This window comes from Aquila chrysaetos, chromosome 16 (assembly GCF_900496995.4).
Source record: "Aquila chrysaetos chrysaetos chromosome 16, bAquChr1.4, whole genome shotgun sequence".
Lineage (NCBI taxonomy): Eukaryota > Metazoa > Chordata > Aves > Accipitriformes > Accipitridae > Aquila > Aquila chrysaetos.
The window spans coordinates 9,603,374-9,619,151 of record NC_044019.1 but is presented as its reverse complement, the minus strand read 5'-3'; the positions used below and the strand labels follow the sequence as shown (position 1 = coordinate 9,619,151).

Here is a 15,778-nt window from a genome sequence, read left to right as displayed (position 1 = left end):
GGTCTCCCTGTTGCTTTACATTACCACTCTAGCCAAAACACAAGAGTTATTTACTCGTGTTATGTACCTCCAGGAGGGTCTTCTGTTTTAATTTTGAAGTCAGTAACTGGACACCATTCTGCAGTGGAACATAAAGTCTCTACAAAGACAGAAATAATACGACAAATCCAACCTGGCCAATAATCTTCAGTGGCAGCTTATTTATAAAGTACAGAAAGACAACTTTCCTCCCCCAGCAAGGAAATTCTTACCTTAGCTTCACATGGCTTACATCTAAAGGGGCTGCATTAGCTTTGTAGGACTTTATCTGCATTGGCATCAACCCACTCCTGCACCAAGGCTCAGCACGTGGGGGAGAGCAGCACAGCTGCCGTGCAGACAACCTTTTCCCCCTTCCTCCTCCAGCTCCTTTTTCCTCTAACAACTTTCTCAATGCGACTGCTACTATTAGACAACATTGCAGAAACATCACTGGCAAAGTTCAAACTCCTCGCCTCCCGGTACTGCTGAGCAAGGCAAACAGAGATGCTTGTAGCTTCTCTAAGTGCTGCTGGCTGCTGGATTTAATCAAACCCACATGAAGGTGGCCTGGCCTGCCTTCCCAAAGCAACCGCAGCTCTCAGACAAAGCATTTTGTCCCACAGCAGCCAGATATACTGAAAGCACAGCTGAGTGCCAGGGAATCAGTCCCCCCTGTTCCCAAATTCCCTTCTCACAGTGCCCAGCAGCATCACTAGCCCCAGGGCTGCTCCTCCCCAGAGACACGACCATGCTCCAGGCATTGCAGAGCATGGATGACACTCCTGCCAGCAAAGCTCCTCTGCTGCTTTCCTGCAGCTCTAACTCGTCCACGAAAATACACATTTCTCGGTGTCACCACCCCAGTGACCTCTTTCTGTCCTTGACCTCGACATTGCGACGTGTTGCTTGTTGGCAGACTGAACTAGTGCTGCAGAGACACAATAACATTTTATTTCATCTAATGCAGCACATAAAGATTCACCAGAATTAAAAAAAAAAGTTATGAAGCATAGGGGCAGAGGACTGATCGATACCGGGTGACCTACAAAGGGAGAAGGAAGCATCACCAGATCAGGAGTGAAAGGTGCAAGCAAAACAATGGGGCAGAGAAATAGGAGGGCTCTGCAGAGCAGGAGCGACCAGAGAAGTCCCCCAGGCCATAAGCAGTAAAAGAAAAGGAAGGCACATGACCTCCGGGGACCTGCCAGACACCAAGCCTGACCAGACAGCTTTGCTAATGCTCCTGTCGCAAGCAGATACACCCACCATAAAAGAAACTCTACTCTGAAGCCTAAATAGGGAGGTAGGGTGTTTTCCTGCCAGCTTTGAGAAATAATAAAGCTTTCTTTAAGGGGCTTATGCTTATTTTCTCCCCCCGTCCTGTAACGATCTTGCAACACCAGCAATTTCAAGCTCAAGCAAACAGCTCTGACCTCCCATAACCAACAGTAAGGCTGAGTGTCTGTGCTGCTTTTAACAGGAAGATGCACAACCCCCTTCGACACAAGCACATATGATGAACTCCTCAGATATGGCTAGTACGTTGAGAGCGCTACCAAAACCACGCCAGCTCCCCGCTCAACAGACCTTGAGAAATCATCATCAAGGCAGTAACTTACTTGCAACAAGCACCTAACAGAACATCTTTTCAGGCTGAGATGGGACAGATAAAATGTTTATAACAAGTCAGGCAGGAAGATAAACCTATCCCTAGCCTTATGGCTAGAGGAGAACAGGACAGCAGGATTTGTTGTCCTGCTCCCTCTCAGAGAGGCACTAACACATCAGGCCTTGGTCTGCAGCATATTTAAGCAGAGAAATCATAGAATCACAGAGTGGTCTGGGTTGGAAGGCACCTTTTAAACATCACCTAGTCCAACCCCCCTGCCATGTGCAGGGACACCTTCCACTAGACCAGGTTGCTCAAAGCCCCATCCAGCCTGGCCTTGAACACTGCCAGGGATGGGGCATCCACAACCTCTCTGGGCAACCTGTTCCAGTGCTTCACCACCCTCATTGTAGAAAATTTCTCCCTTATTGTCAATCTAATATTCTCCTTGATACGTTTAGCAGAAGATTTTATTTAAAAACTGTGCTCAAAGTCCTCCCGGAGGGATACCTCCCATGGGTTAACTGGGAAGCTGCATGTTTTCAGCACAAACATGAAGCCATCAGCGAGTTGCACCTCAAAGGACTCTACCAACACGGTAGCCTCCCAGAAACGTTAACACACTTTGCAATCCTTACCCCTCCTTTGCAGGGAGGGAAACCAGGGTAGAAGCAAGATGTGCTCTACCAGGGCCTACAGGGCAAGCTGTGCCCACTCCCACGTGCTCATCAGCTTAACTGATCCAAAACTATCCTTTGCTGCCAAAACAGACAGTCCTGCCTTTTCCCTTCTCCACCTCCTTCTACACATCCCAGTCATCTCTACACTTGTGGTAGCAACCATCATTTGCTTGATCCAACTGGAAGCCGTCCCAGGAAGAAGAAAATAAAGTGGAAGGATTTCTGGCAGGAGAACAGCCTGAGATCAGCTAAAGCTGATGGTAAGCACGACCTCAGAAAGACGGCACAGTGGTACATCTGGAAACCGAGATGAGGCTTTCAAGCTACAATACTTCAACTCATCATAGCTTTGTCTTTGCACAGGAGTAAGTCACTTAAAAACCACTTTAACAGCTCCACTCACTGCTGAACGTGCCCAGCCACTCACTTTTCTAAAGACCCATCCAAAAGAGCCTGGTGAAGTGCTGCCTGAAGTCTCCAAACTAGGCTGATGCACTCAAACAGCAATACACCACAGCTATGCAAGCCTCACAGCTTACCGAGGAACAGTGGTAAAACAAAACTTCTCCAAGAGGTTTGGGGATTTTTTTTTTTGGTGTGTTTTGCCATAGCTGAAGGGTATTCTCAAATGGTTTTCAGAAGAGGAGAAGGACAAACATATGCAAAGGATCTAGCAAAAGCTCTTAAGCAAAGCAGACAGCAGGATACTGAAAATAAATATCCAAAGCCCTTTGCAATACCAAAGTTCAAATCCATCTGGACATTTCTGAGGCTGTCACGGCAGCCCATAGAAGGGGTATTCCAATTCCTTGCAGAGAAACCCTGGAAAATAAGGATGGAAAAACAGAAGCACAGGCTCAGACTTGAAGCCAGCCCTTCACCCTGACACGCGACCTCCTTCAACACCACCAGGAGCACAGAGGGAGAACGGGGCACAGCCCTGCGTGGGTCCCACAGGCTGGCTTGTCGCCAGCACAGGGTGCCCTGAGCACCCCCACCTCCATCCCGCTTCGCCTCCAGCACAGGGGTGGATGGAGGGGTCCCGACAGATCCAGGTGCAGCTCAGGGTACCGGAGGGGCTGCCAGCACAAGCCTTCAAAGCCCAGCCAGCCACCTCACCTCCAAAACCAGCAAGAGCATGATCCCCACCTAAAAAAAAGTACACGCCACAAAGCTGTACCAAGTGGAGGGAGCTGATGCACTGGCATCCCCAGAGGTACCATCCAAACATCCCGGCAGCAGTCCGACAGAGCTCCCCCACCCCTAGCTCCTTACAGAGGTGAAGGAGGCAGAGCTAATCCTCTCATGTTATTTCTAAGTTTACGCAGCATTAGTCACACAGGCTCCTGCGGAAGCTGTCCCGGGGCCCCCAGGCAAGCCTTGCCTGCGATGGCTGCCATGCTTGCACCGCAACCACCAACTTTGCCAGACACAAACAGATAAGCACAGTTAAAACCCTCACATTCAAGCCTCCTTTAAACACCCTTCACAGAAATACCCAGAGCTGCTCCTCCATTAAATGCAGCTTTTTTTTCTTCCCCCACCAGAAAAAGCACAAAGCAACTCAATTTGAGTTTCCATGGCATTAAAATCAATTAACCAGCTACGCATCTCCAACTTCCCCATTCTCAGTCTTCCTGATAACTGTTACCATGTGGAGCACATGCACACCCCAGAAATAGCCAAAAGCATCCTTAAGAAAATTATGGACTTTATTACAAAGCTCAAGCTTTCACCTCTGCAGAAATTAATCTTATCTTAGTTTTAAAAAAAAAAAAAAAATCAAACAAACCACAACAGATTAATTCAGGCCAATTTTTACAGAGCAGAGTTTTTGAAGTCAGCTGCAACTAGCTGTAACCACAGAGCTGATGCTAGGCAAGACACAAGAGCCATCATGCGTGCCACATTTATGCCAGGGACCTTTCGGTTACCTGCATGCCACCTCCCGGCAGCAGGGACTCGGGGCAGAGCTCCTCGGCTTGCAGGAAAAAGCAGCTCATGCACTCACTAAGATGCAAGGAACCACTGATAACAGATGGAAGCGATGCCCACGCCTGGCTCAAAAGACGGACTGCCAAAGCAATCAAGCCAGCCCTTCGGCTGCACCTCCCCAGAGGTCTCCTGGCCCGTGCCACAGCTCTGCTTTCCCTGCTGGCTTTGCAGCACCAGAAAGAATCATTCTGCAACACAGCTTTGCAAGCAGACATCTGCAGTGGGAGCAGCCTCTGGCGTACAGCCTCTTTTGCTCATTTCTTAATGTAAATTCTTGAAATAAAACAAGAAGAGCTAAATTCATGCTCTATCAGCTCAAGCTGATAGACACCGGCTAACCCAATCTTTTCATTTCAACGCCTGCCACTTCCAGCAGTCGGAGAATATGGACTAGCAGCACTGTTTGAGCCACAAACTAAGGACTCTAGGGACAGACCTCTCTGGGGACAGACCTCTCTGTCCATCCAGCTGCTCCCATGCCAGATTCAGCACCCTGCAGGAGATGATCCCCCAAGGACCAAACTGCTTTGACATGCCCCAGGGAGAGGTCAGTGGAGATCCAGATGGCATCCATGCCCAAGGCAGGAAAGCAATAAGGGAAGAGATCCCTGTAAAATCCCAACAGATGACCTGGAAAACCATTTCCCTAGACACGCAGGGGGCTGACAGCAGTCCACCACTGCCAAAGAGGGGCAGACACCCCCCCGTCTCACACCTGTTCCCTCCAGTCTGCACTGGAGGGAAAAGCTCTGGCTGCCACTGGACCGAGCGCTGGTGCATGAGAGGGCAGGAGCTCCCTGCACTCGCACTGGTCTCCAAAAGGCCAGAATAAGCAAGGGGAATTACAGACTGAGCCCGAAAGCAACACGCACACTTGCCGAGCTCAGTCCGCCCCTTGTCTCGACACATGCACCGTGCAATTTTTTCCAGGGAAACCTGATTACAGCACCCCACTTTAAGAGGCAGCTAATCACATTTTAAACATGTCAGCTGGAAACAAGTTCAACCCCTTCAGTGGTTAAGGTCTTCTGAAGCTTTTTGCTTTTCTCAGCTATAACATTTGTTATATATCCCTCCTTCCCACTCCCAATTCAACTCCAAATTCCACCTGCTGTATCTCATGGCATCTTCTCTCACAGTATGGGAGACCCTGAGCAGCCTCCAGCCAGATCTCTTCACCGCACAGAGGTACCAAAGCACAGCCATCAGGTCACCCCACAAACACCCCAAAGTTGAGCAGACACAGCATCAGAAGGTCTCCAGCCTCAAAAACTCAGAGAGGACCCAGAGGAGCTGACTGCCTGATACCGCAACATGAATCAATGCCAAGTCCAGTTGCTTGTGGCTTTTCAACAGGCGTCTTGTTAGAGCCCAGCACTGAGGCAACAGCGCTCACCAAATGTCATGCTGTTCAAGGTATCTCTAGCACTGCTGAGCATCCTCAGTTCATCATCTGCAGAGCCCACCGTGGGATTTACACCATAAGCTCAAGACCATTAGAAGGACAATGTTAGCAGGCTCTATTTGCTCAGCCTCTAGACACCTAGAGCAAACAGGCTTGGAGTCTGCAGGAGGCCAAGCGATGGTCCTACCAGGCCTTTCTCCGAGGGAGCGGTGTGATAGGCGTCAGTCTGCAGCAGCTCTGGCTATTCCTCCACAGCTATGCTGGCACAGCTGCCTGGTCAGCTATGCAGCAAACCAAATGGGGATGCAGATGTGGCTCAAATATACTTGCGTAAAGAACAAATTCAGTGCTGGGGCACTCAAAATGTTGTACCAAGGTGGCAAGAAGGTGGCTCAACCATGCACCTAGGCCAGAAGAGCCATCGAGCAAATCAATGCTTTGCAGATCAGATACAGGTTTCCCTGTGAAACTCATGCAGCAAGTCAGGGAGCAAAGAAAATAGTGATGCTTTGAAACAGTTTGAGCAACTTTATTTGGTTAGCGTTGTAATCAGCAGCAATAGCACACTCAACACTTCTGACCCACTTAACTACCACGCAGAGGAAACGAACATATTACATCCTCCGTGGTAAGTCCCCCTCATTCAGACAACGATGCTTCATGACCAGTTTTGACTCATGGAACTGGGGGAGGAGGGAAGAGAGAAACAGTAAGAACAAGACACCACAGACACAGCATTTTTTGAGAAACTGAATTTCTAAGCATGCAGGTCATTTTCTTACCTGCTCCCTCCTCATCTATTCTGTACTGAAATGTTTGACAAGACACACAATTCACTATCAGTGCAACTTTGCTCTGCTCAAGCCCAAACCAGATGTCAGAGCTACGAAAGCAGGAAAGCAGACACTCAAAAATTTTATCTTGGGAAGAGAAAAACACGCTACTAAACTAAAACTTGACTAGTCAGCTACAATGCAAATGTGGGAAACTTTAAAAACAAAACAAAACAAAAGAAAAGCAATTGCACTACTAGCTCAGACTGATACCTGCATCCCCCCAACATCGTGCCACTGTGGCGGTGAGTGGCAGACATTGTTCTCGCACACTTGGTCGAGGCAACGGCCGGACAGGTTTCTGCAGTACACCCTCCACACACCTGGCAGGCTACAGCTTTAGCAGCTGGGGAAAGGCACGCAAAGCATGACCCTCGCTGATGTGGGAACAGAACTGAAGGGAAGGGGAGGCAGGACATTTAAAAACTCAAGCCAAGCAGCAAGTCTCAATGTGATCCCGCAAGCGAGCTGGCCCAAAGCGCGTACATCAAGAAGCCAGGCACGTCTGCACAGCTACTGCAAAGAAAAGTAAGAGATGCATGAGCAGGTTGTGGACTTTGGAGGGCTGTCCCAGCTGCTGCTAGGTCACTGGCAAAGCATGCACCCCACTTTGCTGAACAAGTGAATCTCCCCCACACCTCTCACAGCAGAGGAAGCATCGGCAAGCTGCTGAATACACCAACAAACAAGCATTTCTGAGCAAGTTGGCTTTAAATCTGCTGTCAGGATACCAGCAGGGCCCCAACGCCTAAGAAGATCAGATCTGTACCGACGGTCACTTGGGCAAAGCTGGCATGATGGGGGCACATGGGGGGCTGAGCATCCCCAGCACCTTCTTTGGCTTCACAGACCTTTTTTCCCCCACCTTGGACTGATGACAAGCAGTTTCCCACAAGGAAAATCCTGTGTTGAGCTCCAAAAGTTGGGGGCAAGTGCCTCGTTTGCTTGATTTTTGGGGTACCTTAGAACTGGGGCTCACTGGCGCTGTGAGCTCCCACCGTGCCAGACGCACGGGAAGCTCCTCTGCATAAAGCTGAACGGTGCTGGCTCCCGTGTTCGATTTCCAGGATCCAAGCCACACGGAGAGCTAAAAATATCCCAATTAACCATTCCTTTGCAACGCAAGACTCACTGATGGTGCCATGAGGGTATTATACAACTGCAAACAGGAAGATGTGGTCTGCAAAAAAAAAAGAAATCGAACTGGGAAAACAGCTGGCCAGGACAGTAATCTCTGAATTCAAGCGTGGACCACACTGCCCAAAAATGTGGAGGAGCCTGTGCTACTTGCAATTGTGGTGGCTAGCTCCGATGTGCTTGCAAGCTTTCTGGTGTGATATACACAGGGTATCATTTTTGCTCTGCATTGATTATACACAGCGAGCTTGTTTTGGCTATATCCCATGCAAGCTGCCTCCTGAATTGGCTGGTTGCTTAGCTCTGTGTCGTTCTGCATGTCAGGAGTTAAGCAGGAAACTCTTATTCCTGGTAAAACCCATTCCAAAGAGACAGCTAGTCTACAGAGCTAAGGATTTCTTCACATGGAGATTTAGCAGCAATTTTTTTTATCACTGCTTGGTCTTTATGCTGACATCTAGACTTTAAACATCATCTGTGGGTAATGCAGGAGTACATTACTCACAGCGGCACACCCGGGAGAACCAGCAAATCCTCTCCATTTGAGCCCCAGTGTCAGCTTTACCCTGGAATTACATTTATCTCTCTAGCACTAGGCTCCCATTAATGGAATTACCAGGCAGGCTGCTTCAGACTTAACACTTGAGAGAGGCGGGCTGGGATGGCACTGCTCCAGCCTCAACCCGCAGAGCCTGCACTGTTTCTCCATCCTCCAACGAGCTGCCGCCCTAATGAGCCCGACCCCATGACGAGCGCCAGGGAAACAAAAGAAACAAACCCGAACTGTCCAGGGCAATCAATATCTTTCTAAGAACACCCAGGCCTCTTGCCAGCTCTCTTCCAACCCCAATTTAGCTCTCCTGGAGCGCAGAGGGGGATGGCACACACGGGAACAACCTGGCAGGATGCTGAGCCGGGAAGCACAGCTGGTGCTCAAGCAGACACTTAGGGAGGAGAATCTGCAAGGGTCCCTCTGCAAATACCTGATGCTGAGGGTGTCAAAGCAAACCCACAGCTAAGGAAAGCACCCATCAACCTCGAAAAACACAGAGCAAGCACTCAAGCCTGCATAGTTGTTTCAGAAATACCCACTGCTACGTAAAACGGGGAGGCATGTTGTAGCACACCAGCCAAAACTTCCAACCTCAGCATGGGAGATTATCTTGCATGTGCTAGAAAAACTGCCTTCCATCACACAGCAGCTATTGCACCGCCATGCTAAGCGACTGGCAGCATGGCACAAACCAGTGCCTTAAACCACCCCCGCACTACCCAGTAAAATGGACAACTGGGAGTGCCACAGGCTGCCGAAAGCTAAAGGGGAAGCAGCAAGCTGTAAAGTTGCAGCAAGCAACCCTACCACAAAGCTCCACCAACAGCACTGCAACTTCAGCATCTCTGGGGGCTGTTCTTTGCACAGAGCAGCTGTAGGTTTGTTTAGGTGGTTTTTTTTCCAGTCACCTGCAAAGGGACTTCTCTGTCCTTGGGAGGGAGGGAGTGCAAGGGGAAGACGGAGATTCACTAGCGCTCGAACAATGTTTGCCCCACGTAAGGAGTCCCAGGTGCACAGCACTGCCGAAGTAAAAGATAGCAAGGGGAAAGCTTCTTTGCAGAGCATAGATGTGCCCTTAAAGCAGCTTGAGCTGTGGGAGCTGAACTACTCTCCTGTAATTAAAATGCAGGAGAGAAAAGCACAGGAATTACTCCAGCGTGACTGTGAAGGACTAACAGGCTTTGAGTTTCAAAGTCGATCTTAACACACACTCTTCGGTGTGATTTTAATTCTAAAAAAAACAAAAAACAAAAAACCAAAAATACTTTTTGCTGTGAGAAAGGATCCTGCACAACCCTGTTATTAAACCACACAAGGAGCAAACGAGGGAGGCTGGGGCTGACGAAGCAAGGGTGAAGGCAGTCCTCTCTTCCCCCGTCCCTGCATTTGCTCTGCCAGTTGCTCTCAGCAACGTAACGATTCAGGGAGGCAGACTGCCCCGTGACAGGAAAAACACATGTAACACCCAGGCGGTGAAATCTCACATCTGAGAGCATCTATGCAAAATGCAGCCTGAAACATTTTTTCCAGCTCCACAGAGTCGACTTTTGCAAAACCAAGCTGGTGAAATGCTATCATTTGCATCGAAGGCAAGATTCACCAGCAGGAGATACTCTCAAGCATCTCCCTATTTTCTGCATATCAGAAAAAAAAAAAGAAGCCCATGGACAAGATTACGGGGTCCTGCAGCTCAGGGTGATGTAAAACAGACAGGAGGCCATCAGAAAAAGAAATGACACACGTGCAACACTCTTCAGCCTGGCACCCAGGGGAATAGCTTAGGTAACAAAACTACTTTCTTTTTAAAATAACAACAAAGGTAAGGAGCCGTCAGAATTATGAGTCATGCTCCAAGATAAGAAATCATACTGCTGGATGGGTGCGGCTGCTGCTTGTTTGGTTGCTGTTGGGCTTTTTTTAAAAGATAAACATGTCTTTCAGAACATGTTTGTTGGCCAATCTTCCCTCTGCTAAAAAAAAAAAAAAAACCAAGAAGGAAGCTCACAACCATGAAAATGATAAATGAAAGGCAGGACAGTTTCTGAAGAGCTAAGATCATGCGTCACAGGCCCTTTAAAGTAAGATGCAACATATTAGTATGTTGAAAAGGACAGAAGAGAAGTAAACTTAAAATTCCAAGTACTTTCATAAAATATCATTCAGAGAAGGTATTAAGCAAACTCTGCAAGAGGCAGAGCCCATTCACAGACAGGAACCTGTCAATGAAAAGAAATAAATAATTTTTTTAAATCTATTTGTTAATTGTAAAGCTGTTGATATATAAGAGTATTTCATCAGAAATTCACAGTCTGGAGGACACTAGCTCAGCAAACGCATCCAGGAGAAAAAGTAACTTGTACATCAGAGGAAGAACTAAGGCAAATCCCTTAGGAAGGGTGTAAAATTGAGCAGAGAGTAGTTTTGAATCCAACAGAACAATGGCTTGAACACAGCCAAGGTAGAAGTACAAAAGTACTGCAGGAAAGCCGACAGTGTAAAGCACGCAGCAGCTCGATGGAGCAAAAGCCGCAGCAGGTCCCGTCGCTCTCTCCAACCTCCCCGCTGCTCAGTGAAATTGGAATAACTTGGGGACAGGCACCACTGCCTGCAGCCCTGCCAACTCAGCCCAGGACTTCGCTGCTCTCCAAACATCAAGGTGTTAAGCAGCCACCACCGAGGTTATACAACAAAAGCGATTTTGTAATCCCCTTGGTTTAGAAAGCATTTGCACTGGCCTTTGCCACCGTTCTGTTTTCCGTTTTCTTATTCAAGAACATCAGAAGGGAAGAAAAGTGACCAAGCACAAGGCAAGGCATTTACTAGAATGACAGATTTTTAACTAAACCCTGGATACTGCCACTGCTGAAGACTGCTTTAAATTAAAGTGTAAAGCCCACGAATAGCCTCCTCTTAGCACAACGCTGGCAGAGAAAGGTCCCAATGCTCTCACCCACTTTGCTACGCACTCCCTGAGCGAGCGCATCCCTTTTCCCTCCAAAAATGTGGCACCAAATTCCAGCCGGTCAATGCAGCTCCCCAGAAGGCCCCAGCACATACCCTCATCCGCTATTTCGACAGACACCCAAAGATCCCTGCTCCAGACCCAGCATCTCCTTCCTCATCCAGCAGAGAGATACTGCCCTTAACTCTACTTCAGTTGGAGCACAAGAGCAAATGGAACCATTTCTTGAGGGAAAAGACTTCATGACTCACCACAGTGCCAGATTTCACTTTTTTGGGTGCTGTTTTTAAAAGAGGTATCACAAGGCAAGGTGGGGGGAACCAACTGCAAGCGGCAGGTTAACTAATTCAGGCACTTGAGCTGCCACATCTCCAGCTGCCCCTGCCACCTGCAGGGACCAAACCCGGCCACCCCACCAGCGTTGCCAGCTACGTCCCAGGCAGCAGGTATTTCGGGGGCTGCGCACTGGGCACCCAGGCCATACCTGTGCCACCCCACGCGTCCCCATAGAGCAGCAGGGCTGGGGAGGGCAGGTGAAGGCTCACCACCCTGTCCCCTGCAAGGAGCATGCCCAGCTGCTGGGAAGGAGAAGCCTCCCCTAACAGCAACCGAGGCGATCACAGGCAGCTCCTGTGCTGCTTCATCCGGTGGGGGGGGGGGAACCAGTATTTGGGTTTTGTTTTGTTCTCTTTTGACCTCAATGCGGCCCCACCACGACTCAAAGAACTGCCCCAGCCCTCTGGCAGAGTCTCTGCTGGGTGCAGAGCCCCACGCTCTGACCTCCACACAACCCCCACCTTGGCACACAGCCCTCTGCAGCCCCCCCCAAGCACACAGCCCTTTACGGTCCTTCACCCCGCAAAATGCTTTCCCGTGCACACCAAGCCCTTTGCAGCCTTCCCGAGGCCCCGGCCGGCCGGCCCTCCGGACACCCCCCCGCACCTCACGCTTTCCCATTCGGGGTGCCCCAGACACACAGGTCTCTGCAAACCCCTCGGTGCTCCCGGGCACGCAGATCTTTGCAAACCCCCGCGCCATGCCCGCGGGCACACAGCCTTTTGCAAACCCCCCTCCGGTGCCCCCGGGCACACAGCTTTCTGCACACCACACCGCCCGATGCCCCCCACGCCTACAGCCCTCTGCGACACCCCCCCCCCGCCCCCCGATGCCCCCAGACACATGCCCTTTGCAACCCGCCCCCCGGCCGGTGCTTCCCCACGCACGCTCCCCTCGGGCTCAGCACGCCGCCGCGCCCCCGGGCGGACCCCGCCGCGCACCTCAATCCTTCTCCTCTGCTCTGCTCTGCTCTGCTCCGCTCTCCCGTCCCGTCCCCCCGCCCGCTCCGTGCCCCCTCCGCTCCTCACCGCGGGGCGCCGCGCGGGCGGGGGCGAGCTGGCGGCCCCGCCGCGCATCCTCCCCGGCGCGCGCCCAGCCCGGCCCGGCCCGCCGCCGCCAAGCCCCGGCCGGCGCGCTCCCGCGCAGGCGCAGTAGGACCCGCGAACGGGACGTGGGACGGCCGGCGCCGCACGGCGTCTCGCGAGAAGAGAATAGAACGGCGCCGGCAAGAGTGTGGTGTAGGGAGGGGAATTAGCTCAAATGGTAGAGCGCTCGCTTAGCATGCGAGAGGTAGCGGGATCGATGCCCGCATTCTCCACGCTTTTTCTCCTCGGCTGCTACGCCGCAGCCTTCTGTCTGTACGATCCACCGATACGTTTTGCTTTTTTCTTAAAAATTCCTTAAATTCTTATTTGCTTCCTTAAAATTTCTAAAGATACATTTGTTTTACCCACAGTTAAGGCAAGCAGAGCGCTGCCTGCTCTATGTGTGGCACTGCAAGAGGGCCTTTTGATTTCTCATTTAATGTTGGACAAGGCCAGCAATGGGGAGCAGCACCCGCTCCCCCCGGTGCTCCCCGCGGCACGCCCTGGCCCCAGCCCTCACCGGCTCATCCCGTGCAAGAGCAGGAGAGCCCCAGAGATCCCCTCTCCTGGGAGCCTCCGATAGAGCCAAAACATGCATTTGCCTTAAGTAAATCCGAGAAGGAGTCAAAATACCTCAAGGAGGCATTGATGTATGTGCCATTTAGTCAAAAAGCTGGCAAGATTTTTCCCAGTGAATTTATCCAGTTCAAGCAAATATTCAAATTCTTCACATTCTGCTATTATTCTACTGCAACAAGCCACAAGGAGTAATCAAATGCTTTAAAGAAGAAGAGAGCGAATTTTAAAAACTGGAGATGTATCATGAAAAAAACCCAAGGAATAGGGCTTAGGGAATATTCCCATAGGAATATGCTCGGTTGGCATTTCCATCCCAACCACAAGCTGAACTGGAAACCAAAGATGGAAAACAATTCTGCACACTTTCTCCCATTCCATGTGTGAGGAAATTACCTTTGTGACAAATTTCAAGGGCAAAGAGTGGAATTCAGCTTTCAAGCTGCTCACAGCCCCCAGCCTACACCTGAGCAAACTGCAAAACATCCCATCCTCAAACTTTGCAGTGGGCCTGGGGTAGGCTCACCCCTCTGCGGAGCATATGCCTAAGCCCTGGGGTGGTTGATGAGGGAAAGAGTAAGAAGCCTTAATATTACGGGGTCTCCTTCTAAAAAGAATAAACCTGGGGAAACTCTTTTTGTCTGAATAAATCTCACGTGCAGAGTTTTTTGCAGAGCAGCACTACTTAGCTATGGTCTTTTGGCGCATATATAGCCATGCCATACCCCAGGCTCAAGTCACATTTATTTTACTCTTTAACTCCTGCAGGTCTTCGAAAGTCCTTCTAACCCCACTGCCCTTCTTTATAGGCAGCATAGATGTTTAAATAACACAATTCCCAATTAATTCCCAATAGCCCAAAGAACAACTGCATTGAAGAGAGGATGCGGTGGCTTTTCAAAGTGATTATTTGGCACAAATACCTGTGAATTCTCATGGGTAGTCTCATGGAGACTAGAGAGAGATGTCTCCACCAGCAGTGGACACCCACCAGTCCTTTCCAGAAAATGGCAATGGCAACATGAAGTCTGAAAAACAGATGAGTGTATGGTTGTTGGGGTTTTTTTTTAGCTTGAAGATTTCATTCTTGCCTTTTAAAGCTGATTTACACTCAGGCTTCTGAGTCCCAGACAAACTAATGAAATAACCAGCTGTCGCTACAATGGTCTTCAAAGCTTCAGCAAATGATTTGAGTCTTCCTGTGCAGGAGGATTGAACAGGGAAGTGAAATCCTTCGCAGTCTCCTGTTTCATCAGCTGCTATGCAGCCGGCATGAAGAGATTGTGCGTGAAATACGCTTGTGTCGATGGTCCAGTCCTCTCCTTTTCCCCTCTAGCTTTGGCCTCACCTCAACCCTCAACTCTCAACCCCTGCAATAGCTTGGTGATGGAAAACTAAAGGAGGACCGTAAATCTGGTCAAACTGATGCTGCATCGCCCTCTGCAGACTGGCAGGCAACAATTGCCAGTGGTTGAGGCAGAAGCAGAAGAAAAGCTGGGTTAGGTGAAAAATTCCCCTGACCATGCTTTTTATGCAGGTCAATGCAGTGCAGCGGTTGATGAACATGTCTGGAAAGCTCCATTTTCTTGGGGTCCCATTTTCACTGGACCCACGGTGAAAGACTGTATACACAGGGATAAAATATTACACGTATACTCACAGCACTATTTCTTTATAATGATTCCCACCACCCGAAAAAATAAAACCAGCATGAAATGAAGAGACCAGCTTTTCTTTTACAAGAACAAGATGACCACATCAGAACAGCTAAAAATTCCTTCTTAATGGCTTTCTTGTGGGAATCTATAATGAGCTACCACAGTATGGAGCATCCACATGTGTGCGTGCACACATGAAAGTTGGGGTGAGTATTTGCAGAGGAGCCCAAAGCTTGCTCTGCCACCTCGCAGATCCCAAACACATGCTACCAGGATCTGTTTATTGTCCTTGTCCTTCCTTTTTTTTTTTTCTCTCCCAAGGCATCAGCTAAGCCACAGTGTCAGGTTCTCCACTCCAGCTCCACAGATGCTTTTGCTCCCCAGTGCTTTATCAGCCCGCTGGCTCTTCAGGAATGACCCAAGTTTTGCATTTCCTCCCTCTACAAAGCCTTACTTTAAGTCGCACACAAGCTCAAGGAACAAATGGCTTCCAGCAATGGATCAAGTAGGAGTTAAAACAAGGCTCTCAGTGCAACAACTGGAGCTGGGCACGTGCTTACGACTCACTGTTTTGATTACCGTGGCTGAATTTATGTAATGAATTTGCTGGTGGGCATCGCATGGTTAGCAAAAGATCTGTCACTACCCTGAAAATTTCATTGTCTTTAATTGCAATTAAGTATGTGCACAGAGGCATCACGAGAGCAGAGAGGACAGAATGGGAAACTGCTAGAGGGGGAAAAGGCAAAACTTTCAGCTTATGCTAATGAGCTTAATTTAAATATCCTTTTGTAAGTATGCTCTAGGGTTATGTGCATAAATTTAGTTTTAAAATGAAGTCAACTTAAATGCAGAGACACATCTCAACTTCCCCAGGCCCCAGGATGCAAGACCTACCACCCTTGCTGGGTCCATGCCAGCTGTGCCC

The 15,778-nt window shown here is 49.5% G+C and overlaps 1 protein-coding gene and 1 non-coding gene across 11 annotated transcripts in view; one reads left to right on the top strand and one right to left on the bottom strand.

Moving 5' to 3' along the window:
- LOC115351815 (USP6 N-terminal-like protein) overlaps nt 1-12,641 on the bottom strand; it is an 87,642-nt gene extending 75,001 nt beyond the window's left edge. For 7 of the 10 annotated variants that reach the window (XM_041129181.1, XM_041129182.1, XM_030039125.2 and 4 more), the window contains exon 1: nt 12,560-12,641. The gene's annotated coding sequence lies outside the window, so the exon portion shown is untranslated. Of the gene's footprint in view, nt 1-6,492; nt 6,579-12,472; nt 12,495-12,559 lie in introns of those variants that run through there. The other 3 variants (XM_030039121.2, XM_030039122.2, XM_041129186.1) reach the window with 3 other exon arrangements.
- Nucleotides 12,642-12,776: 135 nt separating this feature from the next.
- On the top strand, nt 12,777-12,849 carry TRNAA-AGC. Its single transcript has one exon. It is a non-coding gene; the product is annotated as a tRNA-Ala (tRNA).
- Nucleotides 12,850-15,778: the final 2,929 nt, after the last annotated feature.